The sequence below is a fragment of the Aotus nancymaae genome, unplaced genomic scaffold (assembly GCF_030222135.1).
Source record: "Aotus nancymaae isolate 86718 unplaced genomic scaffold, 86718_ANA_hifiasm-v0.15.2.pri h1tg000006l, whole genome shotgun sequence".
In the NCBI taxonomy this organism is placed as follows: Eukaryota; Metazoa; Chordata; class Mammalia; order Primates; family Aotidae; genus Aotus; species Aotus nancymaae.
Window position 1 is genome coordinate 39,236,501 of NW_026988417.1, and position 13,240 is coordinate 39,249,740.

Below are 13,240 nucleotides of genomic sequence, written 5' to 3' on the forward strand. Positions count from 1 at the left end.
AAAGATATTTGGTAGACTGGGCACAGTGGCTCACGCCTACAATCCCAGCACTTTGGGAGGCCGAGGCATGTGGATCATGAGGTCAGGAGTTCAAGACCAGCCTGGCCAACATGATGAAACCCTGTCTCTACTAAAAATACAAAAAAATTAGCTGGGTGTTGTGGTGGGTGCCTGTAATCCCAGTTACTCAGGAGGCTGAGGCAGAGAATTGCTTGAACCCAGGAGGCAGAGGTTGCAGTGAGCTGAGATCGTGCACTCCAGCCTGGGTAACAGAGTGAGACTCTGTCTCAAAAAAACACAAAATATAAAGCTATGTGGCAGTCCCTCCTCATCTGAGGAGGACATGTTCCAAGACCCCCAGTGGATGCCTGAAACCTCTGATAGTACCAAACTCTATATATACTGTTTTTTCTATATAATTACGTACGTAATATATACCTATGATTAAGTTTAATTTATAAATTAGGCACAGTAAGAGATTAACAATAATAAAATATAACAGTTATAGCAATACTCTACTAAAAGTTATGTGAGTGTGGTCTCTCTCTCTCTCTCTCAAAATATCATACTGTACTCCTCTATTTTTGGAATACAGTTGACCACAGGTAACTGAAACCGAGGAAAGTGAAAGATGGGGTGACGACCACTGCATATGAAAATTAAACAACCGAGCAAAATCAGAGTAAATTCACCACGTTAATTGTGGTTATATTTGGATTGTGGGATTATGGGTAGATTTTGTTACATTTTTCTATAATTTCTAGATTTCCTTCTGTTAGTATACTTTTATAAGGTGAAAAAAATTACAATTAAAAAAATTTAGCTCTCTGAGTCCCTGAATTCAATGGACTAAATCCAAAACCCAGCCTGAAGGACATTAAGACAAGGTACCTGTTTTCTCTCACAGGAATTGGTGGGCACATCAGTGTCGCCAGCAGCCCCTCCCTGACACACTAGTATCTACTGCCTCCACCTTCTGGAGCTGTGTGAGTGCTGTTGCTAGGGCGCAGGAGGGCTGGGTCCAAGGTCAGGGTGAGGCTAGTCTTTCTTTTATCTTCCCTTCCTGGCACACATAGGATCATCATCCATAGAATAACCTCACTTGCTAGATCCATAGAAAGATCTTGGCTTAGCTGGGCGAGGTGGCTCACACCTGTAATCCTAGAACTTTGGGAGGCTAAGGTGGGCGGATTGCCTGAGCTCAGGAGTTTGAGACCAGCCTGGGCAATATGGTGAAACCCCGGCTCTACTAAAAATACAAAAAAAAAAAAAAATAGCCAGGCATGGCAGCATGTGCCTGTAGTCCCAGCTACTCATGAGGCTGAGGCAGGAGAATTGCTTGAACCCGGGAAGCAGAGTTTTGCAGTGAGCTGAGATTGTGCCACTGCACTCCAGCCTGGGCGACAGAGTGAGACTCCACCTCTAAAGAAAAAGAAAGATCTTGGCTCATTGCAACCTCTCCCTCCTGGGCTCAGTCTTACTTGGAGAGGATTAAAATGTTGTCGAAGTGCTTTTACATATGTTGTGATTCTTTGGACTGTCATGAATTGGGATGACAGTTATTTTTACTTTATATGACAGGCAAGGAAACAGAAAGTTAGACACAATATGAGGATTGATCAAAAACACAAGATACTATCACACCAAATCATAGTCTAGTTTGTACCAAGAACCCTTCCTGGTTCAGACAATCAAAATATAGTCTGATTGAAACAGAGCTGACTGGCTGGGTGCTGTGGCTCATGTCTGTAATCCCAGCACTTTGAGAGGCTGAGGCTGATGAATCTATTGAGGCCAGAGTTTGAGAACCAGCCTGGTTAACATGGCAAAACCTTATCTCTAATAAAAATATAAAAATTAGCCAAGTGTGCTGGTGCACTCCTGTAATCCCAGCTACTCGGGAGACTGAGTCATGAGAATTGCTTGAACCTGGGAGGTGGAAGCTGCAGTGAGCCAAGATTGTGCCACTGCACTCTAGCCTGGGTAACAGAGTGAGACTGTCTTAAAAAAAAAAAAAAAAAGAAAGAAACGTAGTTGACCTCTTTTTTGGGAGGTTAAGAGGAAGATTTATAAGCAATACATAGTTACATCTTGTCTCTTAAGCCACAAAGATGTAAAGTGTTAAAAGACAAAAAGGTTTATATTGTGGGTTCCAAATGACTTACCATGTTCTATACCACTCATGTTGCCACATGAACACACAACAGGTACACACTGTCTAAGCGGCAGGTATCTTGGCTGATAGGGTGAAAACTTACGTTCTTGCTTAAGCGAAAAGGAAAAGGACCAGAGGAGGTATACTCACCAAAACCACCAATTTGATTTGTATGGTCCTTTGTAAGATGCAGAACAAGAGTAGACAGGCAAATTCAGGCAGCTTCCTCAGGATTTCTCTGTTCAACTTTTGGAGTGCCCTTTGAGGCAAATCCTAAGGGTTAAAAAAGAAATGGTTAGAAATATTTTCTATTTCAACATAATTTTCATATGTGCATTAGAAATTGGTGGGCCAGACCATCTTGTAGTTCATAAGCATAATGGTTAGAAATTGGAGGGTCATTTTCTTCAAAAAATGAAATACCATTACTCTAATTATCATGTTTTCTACAAACCAAAAAGTGCAACTACTTATCTGATTCTTAAAGAAACAGAGAACAGTAATAAGAAAATGATCAATTTCTTCCATTTGTGTTTTTCTCTCTGCCTTCTTTAGAGTGTACATGACTTCAAGATGCACATAAGACTAAAGAAAGAATACAGATGTAGCCTATATTTATGCAAGAAGAGGTAATACCCTTTACAGAGAAAATAATATCTAGCTCACAGCTAATTTACAGGCTTATGCTACGCATCACTAATAGATCTTCACACTCTTTTCTGCAGGGTCCAGAGAGGGTTCTCAAAACCACTGAAGCAAGTACTCCAGCTATCCACTACCAATCAGGCTTGGCATGAAAGAGACTTACTATTCCGCCCTAAAATATAGAATTAAGGCTTTTTTTTTTTTTATTTGTGAGACGGAGTTTTTCTCTGTCACCCAGGCTGGAGTGCAGTAGCATAGTCTCAGCTCACTGCAACCTCCGCCTCCTGGGTTCAAGCGATTCTCCTGTCTCAGCCTCTCAAGTAGCTGAAATTACAGGTACCCACCACCATGCCTGGCTAATTTCTGTATTTTCTAGTAGAGCTGGGTTTCACCACGTTGGCCAGGCTGGTCTCAAACTCCTGATCTCAAGTGATCCACCCTCCTCAGCCTCCCAAAGTGCTGGGATTACAGGTGTGAGCCACTGTACTTGGCAGAGTCAAGACTCTTTCGAGGATGTTCTTTGCATGGAGAGGCCCATAAGAAATATGATTTGGGGTTTTAAGATAATCTTTAATAAGTAATGATATAGAAAATATTCAAATGAAAAGAATTTAAAATTCAAGATTAAAGATATTTCAGATGAGGAATTAAAATACACCTTCAGCACAAAACTTTTATTTTTATTTCAACATGTGGAAATATAATCTGCCTGATTTTCCAAACTATAGACAGCCCTCCTCAAGCCATCTGAAGCTCCAAATCACTTACAAGATTCAATATGGCACAGTGGTTTCAACATCCGACTGGGAACGAGAAGGCTAGTTTTAACCCTACCTCTGTTATTCCCTGTTCATTTTATCTGTCTGAGCCAAAGTTTACTCCTGTGGAAAAAAAATAGTAAAGGAGGCCGGGCACAGTGGCTCATGCCTGTAATCCCAGCAATTTGGGAGGCCAAATTGAACTCAATTTGGATTGTCCTCAAGTGATCCACTTGAGTTCAAGACCAGCCTGGCCATAGTGAAACCCTGTCACTACTAAAAATATAAAAAATTAGCCAGGTGTGGTGTCAGGCACCCGTAATCCCAGCTACTCAGGAGGTTGAGGCAGGAGAATCACTTGAATCTGGGATGTGGAGGCTGCAGTGAGCTGAGATAGTGCCACTGCACTCCAGCCTGGGCAACAGAGCAAGACTCAAAAAAATTAAATAAATAAAAATAAAAATAAATAATAATAATAAAGGAGTTGAATTATCAATAGTTCTCAAAATTTAAAAAAATCATTGTGTTTGTTTTTTCTTTGTTTTTTAGTTGTAGCACCCTTTCTTCCACCAAAAATCCAACTAGATGCAAAAACAACACCAATAAAACAGGAGCTGGTTCACGTATGGGTAGGGGATGAAGAAGGGAGGTGCCTCCAGTTCCATCATTCATTGTGTCCTTGTGGGGACACCATAAGACCTTTAAGACTCCATAGAGCACAGTTGGAAACCTTCTGGATTAAATGGCCTTTCCTATCAGTTATAGCTCAAAATTATTCTGCCCTATCTTTATATTGGAATGACTGGGTGCTCATTGAGATGTATAACCTTATGGAAACACAAGCAATAATATTTCACCATGACCTAGTTTTAATCTTGTTCAATGATCTCCTGAAAGAAAAAAGCCACACCCTCAAATAAATTATAAAGCAATAGCTGTTAAACGATTTATGTCTCAATACACATAATCTTTACCCAACTCTGTGAAAAGACAATTCCCAAAATGCTGCATCCTGGATAATAACTAGTAATCAACATCATAGTGGCTGATAAAAACTATGAAAATAAATGTACAAAGTACAAGAAGGTATGTCTTGAAATTAATTGTACACTGTCAAGACAATAAAATAAAATTTAGACTCCTGCATCGCTCATCTGCTAGCTAAGTAAATCCAGACAAGTATATTCAACTTTCCTAAGCCTCAGTTTCCACATCTGTAAAGTAGAAATCATTTCTGGCAGGACAGTTGCGAAAACCAGAAAATATTTATAAAGCACCATTCTTGGCATATATTATTTGTAAAGAATTTAGAGTTTTCACTCTTTTTATAATGGTAAAATGTCTCCCTTTAAAATGTAATATCAAGGTAATGAGCATGTAAACTCTATGAACTGAAAGCAAATTATTAATGTATAAATGTAACACAGGATTCAGGTAGTTTTGTGCTACATCATAAAAAGGAAAAGAAGGATCACGGATGTGCTTTTCACGGCTATTCACACGGGACATTTCCCCAAAATAAAACGCTTAGGGTTAATGTTTGTTTCCAGAAAAATCTGACTTTCCAGAATAACTACAAACACAATCCATTTCATAATTTTTTTTTTTTTTTTTGAGACACAGTCCCACTCCATCACTCAGGCTGGAGTGCAATGGCATGATCTTAGCTCACTGCAACCTCTGCCTCCTGGGTTCAAGCGATTCTCCTGCCTCAGCCTCCTGAGTAGCTGGAATTACAGGTGCACACACCATGCCTGGCTAATTTTTGTATTTTTAGTAGAGATGGGGTTTCACCATGTTGGCTAAGCTGGTCTCCAACTTCTGACCTCAAGTGATCTGCCTGCCTTGGCCTCCCAAAGTGCTGGGATTACAGTCAGGAGTGACTGTGCCCAGCCAGATCCTTTCTTAAGACAAACCAATTGCTCTCACCCAAGGATGCTGGTACTTGGGGGCCTAAAGCTGCCAGAAGACCACCATGTTGAGGGTCAAATAACTGGGGTACAGTTCTTGCTTTACCACCTGCACAGTTTGACCATGGACATGCTATGTAAATTTCTGAGCCTCAGGTTGTCACCCACATACTGAAAGATCACCATTACAAGGATTACACAAGACATGACATTTGAAATCATCTCATAAACTAACCATTAGCTCCTGCCTAGACTCCTGCAGTAGACTCCCAGCTGGCTTCTCCCTTTCCACTCAGGCCTGCTATAATCAATCTAGGTCTCCTTGCAGATAAAGGGCCCTTTTAAAATATAAGCAGTTTGGCAGGGCACAGTGGCTCACGCCAGTAATCCCAGCACTTTGGGAGTTTGAGATGGACAGATCGTCTGAGGTCAGGAGTTTGAGTTCAGCCTGGCTAACCTGGTAAAACCCTGTCTCTACTAAAAATACAAAATTAGCAGGGTGTGGTGACCCACATCTGTAATCCCAGCTACTCAGGAGGCTGAGACAGAATTGCTTGAATGGAGGAGGTGGAGGTTGCAGTAAGCCAAGATTGTGCCAGGCACTCCAGCCTGGGCGACAAGAGCAAAATTCTGTCTCAAAATAAATAAATAAAGTATAATGTATATTATATAATATGTATAACATGATATGCATATATATTATATATTATAGATTATATTTTAATAAAATATATAAATATATAATTATATTATATAAAAATTTAACATCTATGTAGTATACATCATATATTCTATTTATATTTTTATTTATATATGTATTATACACACAAACACACAATCTGGTTTTACCACCCTTCTGCTTAAACCCCTCCACTGTCCTTTCATTGCCCTTAGGCTAAGTCTGTATCCTTGGTAAGGTTCGTAAGGCCTATAAAGAGAGTCCAGGTCCTGCTCCAGCCTCATCTTGTGCCACTTTCCCCCTTACACATGCTGTTCCAATGCTTCGGCCCTCACCAATTCCCCTGTCTAGCCAGCTTGCACTCATCCCAAACTTCGTTCCTTCTAGGAAGCCATTCCTGCAGCCCCCAGGGATATGTTCCAACGTCATATAATCCTTCATACAGCACTAGGTTGAATCATATGAAATTGCTATTTTGTAGGACTGCTGGCAATTTTCTTTGGTTTAGACTTATAGTAACTGCTATAATGCTGGTCATCTTGAGTCAGTTTTAAACTCTACCAGGGAAGAATCAAGACCTGACTCATAACTAGAATCCTAGAGTTCCACCCCTAATCCAAGCCAATAGTAGGCACTTAATTGTTTAATTAGTCTGAGGTGTTGTTACTACCTTTTTAATGCCAAGTATATCATTTTTATATTTTCATTAGTAGTTGAAAATCATGATTTCAATGGGCGCAATGGCTCATGCCTGTAATCTCAGCACTTTGAAAGGCCAAGGTGGGTGGATCGCCTGAGGTCAGGAGTTCGAGACCAGCCTGAGCAACATGGTGAAACCCCATCTCTACTAAATACAAAAAATTAGCCAGGCATTGTGGTGCATACCTGTAATCCCAGCTAAGGCAGGAGAATTGCTTGAACCTAGGAGGCGGAGGTTGCAGTGAGCTGAGATCATGCCATTGCACTCCAGCCTGGGCAACAAGAGCAAAACTCCATCTCAAAAAAAAAAAAAAAAAAAATTAGGTTTTTCTTCAAATGTTATTTTTACATTCCATAGGACTGAGATGAAAAAGAACTACTTTAATATTTTCATTTCTGGAAAGCATGAAATTCTAGTAAGTGTAATATATATAGATATAAAATCAATAATAGAATTTAGCCCACTGGTAAGGTATCATTTATGGATTTTTTTTTCAGCTCAAATGTTTTTCACCGCTTGGCAGAATAAAGGAGCTCTCAAAGGAAATCAGATAATTTGGATTTATCTCCTTTTACAGTTTTTGCCACGTGACAGCAAATCAGCTAAAGAAAAAAAGCATCTGAAAGAGTGCTAGACTTGAAATGGAGGAATTTTATAAGCTTCCCCATGACATCCAAAAGAAATGCATCCTGAAACATTCCCAAATCACCTTATTCTATGCTACACCCAACTATATCCCTCATGAAATGAACAGAGCCAAGACCAAGTCTAAGCCAAATTGAGATGGTATAGTGGTAGGCTAGGTGAACTCACGACCTAAGTAACATAATAATAGTAATAATAGTAATGACCCAACATTCATTGTGTCTCATGCACTAGGTACGGCGCAAAGCAATCTACATACCTCATCTTATTTAATCATTGCTCCAACCTCATGAAGCAAGATCTATGATTCTACTTATTCTGGAGATGCCAGAACTGAGGTTCAATGAGACTGCCCATCTGTTAAGGTCCCTTAGCTGGAAGTGAAGAAACTGTGGTTCAAACCCGAGGCCTTCTATAGAAGAATCCAATTGCTGCTGCACTCCAATTTGGAAGAGTAGAAAATTCAAATTTATGCTATAACAAAGATGACAAATGGGCCGGGCATGGTGACTCACGCCTTTAATCCCAGCACTTTGGGAAGCTGAGGTGTGCGGATCATAAGGTCAGGAGTTCAAGACCAGCCTGGCCAATATGGTGAAACCCCATCTCAACTAAAAATACAAAAATTAGCTGGGCATGGTGGCACATGCCTGTAATCCCAGCTACTTGGGAGGGTGAAGCAGGAGAATTGCTTGAACTGGGACTGGGAGGCAGAGGTTGCAGTGAGCCAAGATTGTGCCACTGCACTCCAGCCTGGGCTACAGAGCAAGACTGCGTCTCAAACAAACAAACAAAAGGACAAATGATTCTATGTGCATAAATATTATGGCTTCAGAGTCAACATGAGGAGTTAAAACTGAATGGCAAATTCAGAATTGTTAAGGCCTATCCGGTAGGAATTTTTCCAAGAACCCCAATATTCAGCTTTAAACGATAAATGATATTCTCAACATAGGTTAGAAATAAAGATAGGAGTTCAACTTTTTGGGTGACGAACAGAGAATATCACATAGGCATAAATATCATGGGCTTAGAAATAACTGGTATTCTGACTTGTTTCCTAGCTTCTTAAAAAGTTATCACATTTTAGAACACAGAGACCCCACAAAATGAGTAACCAAAACTGCCATTTCACTTTCTACTGCTTAGTTAATAATCTCTAATCAGACAGTTCTTTCTTGCTAAAACCTAACCAAATTATCTACATCTTTCAAATAGCAAAGAAAATGAGCATACTAACGTTCATACAGTGGAAATATAATCTTAACAAATAAACACAAATTATTGAATCTTTACATATGATTCATCGATGGTGCTGATGAGATTATCACACCCCTCCCCATTCTGTGTTTGTGCACTGACATTTGACCCTTTTTATAATATGCACCTTGTACCAGTGAAACCTAAGGCACTAGCTAGTTACTCATTAAACTCGGGTGCCAAGGGCTGACTTGTATAAATTACGCTGTTAACTGCCCAGCCTGGCCTCTGTGCAGAAGTGGAAAAAAGCAATCATCATAGCTGTGAAGTTCTGTCTTATCGGCAGAATTGAACTACAAATTGCAGCAATTCGTACCTGACCTCTGATCTGTGAAGTTAGTCTAAACCTTTGAACCTGAGCTTGGAATTGAGAAGCAGCACTGACTTATGCCGGGGAAGGTGGCTAGCAAGTATTCTCCACTACGAATAGTTAATACTGTGACTGTAGGTCACCCCCACACCCACCTCCCCCAGGAGTCAACCAGAGTAAAAGACATCAATAACGAGGATCTCGAGAGCAGCAGACGTCTTACAAAAAGGCATTGGGAACAAATCTAATAAAAGCAGAACATTTCAGGATGCAAGTCTTTTTAAATGAATATGTCAAAGTAAGAAAAGGGAATTTGCAGTCACTGAAATTCTTGGAGATTTAATACTTTGTGATATGTACATTAAAAAATTCTCTTTACAAATTAGACCAAAGTAGAGTTTAAAATGAAACACTTGAAAACATTTTTAATCAAACGGTGCCATTTCTCATTTGTCACATTTTAAAATAAACATATTACCTAATCGCTGTTATAAAATACAAACCCATATTAGGCCACCTTTGGGAAAAAGCAATCAGGGAAAACCAGTTATGCTTTTCTTTGAACCCAAACTTATCTTTTGACACTAAATATCAGACGTAAGCTAATAAATAAGAATATGCATTTCTCACATATACATTTTATTGCAACTGGATTCATAATGAAGAAAGTTTTCATTATGAGGGAGAAGGGTTCATTGAGAGAAGAATATTTTTCTTTGAAAGATTGGCTTCTATTTCAAATGCTATTCAAATTGCTCCATTGCCAGACAGAGAGAAGTGAATAAAGATTCTACTTCTCTGGTCATTTGAGTTAATATTAAAACAAATTTCAAATATAAAATATACCAAAACTATTACTTATAACAAAAGTGAAACTAATGTTAATGCTTTAAAGCATATACATTTCATAAATTTAATCATTGGTTTTAAAACAATGATAAGAGTCTTCAGAACTTTTCTCTGAGAAAAGTTCACCATTGTCAATCTTTATATGCTAATTATCATAAAGCTAGTTCCATTAAATTTTCCTTATTTTAGTTATCACATCTTAAAATTATAGTTTTCTTCTCTAAACACTGACTTGGAAATGGCTTTAATTACAAATGTAAACGACAATCCTGATACATTCCCCCTTCTTACACCATAGTTTAAGTAACAGCAAACTATAAAATAACAACAACAACACTGTGAAGATCTAGATTTTTCAAGCATGTAAAGTGAAAAGCTGCTATATAAACTGATTTTTAAAAAAATGTTTATAACTTAAGAATTTTGGTTTTAATACTGGTAAGGGAGACTGCAGCAGTTGAAATTCTTACCAACTTCCAATTTTTTTTTTGGGGGGTCTTCAATTAAAAAACAAACAAAATGGATCATTTATTTATCTGGCCTGATCTAAATTGCTTTAACCAAACACAACTATCTCTTCTTCTCTTCAATTAAAACAAATAAGGTTTCCCCTACCTTTCCAGTCTTTCCAATCTGGATGCGACAGGCTAACCGTAACGAAAGCTTTGCTTAAGCAACCTTCGCTCCCAATCCCAGGAACTGCGTAACTCTGTTATACATGGCACAGGGCTCCTCATTGGTCAATGAAATGAGCTTTGGCCACTTAATGCCTTGGGAGTCATTTGCTAAGGGCACCTGGAATGAGGTTGAGTGAGTGGTACAGAAAGAAGGGAAGTGTTAAAATTGCCACATAGAAAATGCTCAACAGCAATCTGAAACGGAAGGGAAACCCTACTGTAACTGATGGATTTGGGAAAGGCTCAAGAAAACAAAAGCTTTGCCACATCATACAGAAGGACATTTAACAGAAATATTTTATTCAAACCCAATAATGACTGTAAGGAAACAGATGATTTTTGAAATCCACCATCCTAGAACCAGATGGATGCCCATTACACTTGTACAGCTACATGCAGGGATGATAAACACTAATGCCTAGCTTGTCTAGGCTGTTGGGATTAAATAAATAAATGTATGTAAAGTGCTTAGAAAAGCTCCTGGCATATAGAAAGTACTCAAAAAGTCTTACTAGGATTTCTTAGAAATGTTATATTTTTAGCAAGTGTTGCTTTTCCCCCTTCTCATTATATCTGGGGTAGGTAACTTGGGTTAAGTATCCTGTGTCTAAAAGATTATCAACAATCATGTTTATGATGATCAGTCTGGCAGAAAAACAATACAGGCAAAAATTACACATGAACCAAACCCTCACCTTATTTTACTTTATCAGTTTGGAGCTGGAAATTGATTTACTCATGAGAGGTGGAGAAAAGTAGAAGAGGCATAGAATGAAATCACAAGGTACAGCATGATTTATGATAATAAAACCATCTGTACATAACAACAGATCAGGAGGACCTGAAGCACTTAAGCTGAGTAAATACACTCCTTTTCAAGCAGTTTTGGGATGGAACCTCATTGAAAGTCTCTCTGGAGGCTGATTTGTCGGTTCAGGCAATTGGGAGGTTAGAGGAAAAGGGAGCCGAAGCTGCCCTGGAGGAGCTCCTGAAAGCAACGTGACTTCTGTGTCCTCTGAACGGGGATTAAAGTGAGCTCCATGGCACAAGAGAGGAAGGAGAAACTGTAACTCCTCCTAAAACAAAAATTTCAAAAGTGTGGACCTGTTTTTTCTGAGCGTCACTGTTGTGATTGTTAACTTTATTCAGTTAAACCTTAGCAATTTGAAGAAGCCAGAGTTGAAAGTAACAAGGCCAGAATGGGCTGGGCACAGTGGCTCACACCTGTAATGCCAGCACTTTGGGAGGCCAAGGTGGGCAGATCACTTGTGGTTAGAAGTTCAAGACCAGTCTGGCCAACATGGCAAAACCCCATCTCCATGAAAAATACAAAAATTATTCGGGTATGGTGGCAGCTGCCTGTAATCCCATCTACTTGGGAGGTTGAAGCATGAGAATTGATGGAACTCATGAGACAGGGGTTGCAGTGGGCCGAGATGGCACCGCTGCACTCCAGCCTGGGCAACAGAATGAGACTCCATCTCAAAAACAAACAAACAAAAAAACAGCCAGAATGACAATAAGAACATTTTCAATCTATTCATCTACTCATATATATATTTTTTAAAGACAGTTTTATTGCTCCTAGATAAAATAATCTAAAGCTATCGACAGTGACTATAAATTATCAACTAGTTAATGTAAGGTCAAAATCCAAAACATGTCTAAGATTATAACTATGTTAAATATTATATAAAACTAAATCGCTAGGTTCTGGCTGAAGGAACTCTGAATCAATCCTTAGTTACTAAGGCAGTATTTTCAAAAACTACTGATTTTAGACAGATTCAAATTCCTCTTGACTACAAATGAAACTCAGAAAATGTTTTTCTATAAGAGTAATTCAGTATTGATTGACAGTAGCTTTGAAAGTGAGAAAAGAGAAAAGAAAATTTAACAAGAAAAAAAGAGTAATTGAGTATATTATATAAGAAAAAGTTCTGACATGTTTTAAGCATTAGAAAGAGGGTATTTTGAGATTGTGGTTTGATGTAAGCATGTGCACGTGTGTTCCTATACCAAATCTTACCAAAAAATAACTTAGGCAAAAACATAGGAAATAAACCATCTCAAGATGATCAATTTTAAGACTAAGGAGGTAAGGAGAAGGCAATTTTTCACTGAATACCTGAAAACAACAATTACAATTATAGGTTGCCCTAAACAAAAAATGAGCAAATTTTTCCTGCCTTGGCTTTGAACAAAGTTAATTTAAAATATATGTGCACATACACACACTACTTTTAACAAACTCAAAAAATATAGGAAAGTATACACAAAAAGCAAGTCACCCCTTCTACTGATAGTAACAGTGGCTTCTACTATATAGTCCTCGCTATAGGCAAATGTATAGCCCTACACATAAACAGCATCATAGGAGAACAATCATGCTACACGAGCCATGCTAGCTTCTTTTTTTTTTTGAGATGGAGTTTCACTCCTGTCTCCCAGGCTGGAGTGCAGTGGCTTGATCTCAGCCCACTGCAACCTCTGCCTCCAGGGTTCAAGCAATTCTCCTGTCTCAGCCTCCTGAGTAGCTGGGATTACAGGCATGCACCACCATGCCTGGCTAATTTTGTATTTTTAGGAGAGACAGGGTTTCTCCATATTGGTCAGGTTGGTCTCAAACTCCCAATCTCAGATAATCTGCCT

The 13,240-nt window shown here is 38.9% G+C and overlaps 1 protein-coding gene across 10 annotated transcripts in view; it reads right to left on the minus strand.

Annotated features, from left to right (window-relative positions):
* Positions 1-13,240, minus strand: part of RBM47 (RNA binding motif protein 47) — a 219,258-nt gene that overhangs the window by 42,384 nt on the left and 163,634 nt on the right. For 9 of the 10 annotated variants that reach the window (XM_012474972.2, XM_064366558.1, XM_064366550.1 and 6 more), the window contains one exon: positions 2,306-2,428. The gene's annotated coding sequence lies outside the window, so the exon portion shown is untranslated. Of the gene's footprint in view, positions 1-2,305; positions 2,429-10,526; positions 10,593-13,240 lie in introns of those variants that run through there. The other variant, XM_012474974.2, reaches the window with a different exon arrangement.